General features: G+C 42.4%; 1 pseudogene; it reads right to left on the bottom strand.

The window, feature by feature from the left end:
- Positions 1-371: 371 nt before the first annotated feature.
- On the bottom strand, positions 372-929 carry LOC115127327 (T-cell ecto-ADP-ribosyltransferase 1-like; annotated as a pseudogene).
- Positions 930-2,506: the final 1,577 nt, after the last annotated feature.

Raw genomic sequence — 2,506 nt, 5'->3', positions numbered from 1 at the left:
AAGTGAAAACTAAAAGGACAAGACATACGGCTGTCAAGCTCAATGATTTTCTTTTTTCGTGTTGAAACAAGCTGCAGAAAGCTTACAGTCTCCTATGGAGTCTGATACACAGGTTAATACACACATCTTAATAATCACTGTTTCTGGTAGTCAGGATGAGGTCTTTATATAACATCCACCAATAAACCAATTATCTTATTACAATGAAAGCTTTAGACACCGAGGACACGTTGTTTGGCTTCATTTACTATAAGAAGGATAAGTAGCCGGACTGTTTGATTTCAATTCTATTTAGGGACAATGATTCAAGATCAAGATTTATTTTATTAATTAATAATTAGCTTCTTAAAAATGTTGAAATTCAGGATAACCTAGGTGGGCTTGATACTCTTTAGTTTACACACAACATTGTACCACAGGTTTTTCATAATTTTCTCTCTTACTGCATGGCAGTAACTTTGAACGCTTCATTTGGTGGAATTAACACCTCCTTTTCATAATTCCCCATCTCTGGGTAGGACTTCAGTTCAGCGCCAAAACATGTCTTTATCTCAAAGCAGGACTCTTCTCCAAAATGTGTCAAGTTCATTAGGAAAGAGCTGGAGGCAAAGAAACCAAAATCTGATGACCGTTTTCACTTCATCGGCAAACTCCACGTTCGCTCTTCGATATGTGGTGTGACAGGTCTTTTGTTTGTACTTGGACTTGTCCTTTTGGAATCATTCCTTCACATCTGTTGCACATCCTTCTGCCTCCATCCAGGCTTGTTTGAAGATCCTTACATTGCTGCTTTCATTTGGAAGATATTCCTCCTGCACCTTCTTGTATATTTTTTCAGCGCGATGTTGGTACTTGTCATCAACGGGGTTAGGGAACATGTCTAAGGATTTGGGGGAATTGAGACCAGGCTGAGGTGAACCTTCAGACATTATGGTAGAAAAATACAGGCAAAATGTGTAATAACAGAGGACCATTTTCTACATGTTTAAATATATATAAATTAAAACAAATACATATCTAGTATAGAAATAGCTCTCTCTCTCTCTCTCTCTCTCTCTAAATATTATAGTATATTATATATTATATTATAGCCTAGTTGGGACAAAATCCTGCGGCACACCAGCAACAAGGTTGCCTACCCAGGGCCTAGTCAAAGGGTTGTCTGCCAATCATTCCTTTAGCTGGTTGAGTTAAATACTGTCCTCTGCTGGCTGATGTGCAGAATGCACCGTGTCAAGACTTGAAGGCCTCTAGGTTCATTAGTATGTGTTTCGTTTTCAGTGGTCTCTCCTGCCAGTGTCCAGGGTATGTTTTATACAGTATTCCAATATTCCAATACTGCTGGTTACGATTGTTACCTTGACTTTCTTATGACTGAGATGTGAGAGACCCGGTAGGTTGACAGAATTCCATTCCTTTGTTATGACTGAGATGTGAGAGGCCTGGTAGGTTGATAGAGTTCCATCTTATTGCATTCATATGGTGAGGTCTTTCTGATCTGTGATAGGAGATAAGGAAAGGGGACAGGAAAAGGAAGGAAGCAGATTGAGACTATTGGGATGTGGCCTTAGTGGTTGGGCCTCTGAATGTGTAGTTGATTGTGGAGTCCAGCCACTGACTGTGTAGTTTATGGTGGAGTCCAGCCACTGACTGTGTGGTTTATGGTGGAGTCCAGCCACTGACTGTGTAGTTTATGGTGGAGTCCAGTCACTGATTGTGTAGTTGATGGTGGAGTCCAGCCACTGACTGTGTAGTTTATGGTGGAGTCCAGCCACTGACTGTGTAGTTTATGGTGGAGTCCAGCCACTGACCGTGTAGTTTATGGTGGATTCCAGCCACTGACTGTGTAGTTTATGGTGGAGTCCAGCCACTGACTGTGTAGTTTATGGTGGAGTCCAGCCACTGACTGTGTAGTTGATGGTGGAGTCCAGCCACTGACTGTGTAGTTGATGGTGGAGTCCAGCCACTGACTGTGTAGTTTATGGTGGATTCCAGCCACTGACTGTGTAGTTGATGGTGGAGTCCAGCCACTGACTGTGTAGTTTATGGTGGAGTCCAGCCACTGACTGTGTAGTTTATGGTGGAGTCCAGCCACTGACCGTGTAGTTTATGGTGGATTCCAGCCACTGACTGTGTAGTTTATGGTGGAGTCCAGCCACTGACCGTGTAGTTTATGGTGGAGTCCAGCCACTAACTGTGTAGTTTATGGTGGAGTCCAGCCACTGACTGTGTAGTTGATGGTGGAGTCCAGTCACTGTATAGTTAGAACCTAATCCAACAGTTATATTGTTGACACAGATTAATACAGGTCCCACGCACGCAGGCATACACACACACACACACACACACACACACACACACACACACACACACACACACACACTCTTTTGTCTCCATAAAACACAAAAAAGTCACATGAATAACAGTGTTTGTTCAGGAGAATTTTGCCATTGTTAAACACTAATGTCGTTCAGAATGTCAACACTCGTTATTTACCAAGAGAGGG

Source organism: Oncorhynchus nerka, linkage group LG18 (genome assembly GCF_034236695.1).
Source record: "Oncorhynchus nerka isolate Pitt River linkage group LG18, Oner_Uvic_2.0, whole genome shotgun sequence".
NCBI lineage: Eukaryota > Metazoa > Chordata > Actinopteri > Salmoniformes > Salmonidae > Oncorhynchus > Oncorhynchus nerka.
Note: the sequence above shows the minus strand (reverse complement) of the source record. Positions and strands in the feature narration are given on the sequence as shown.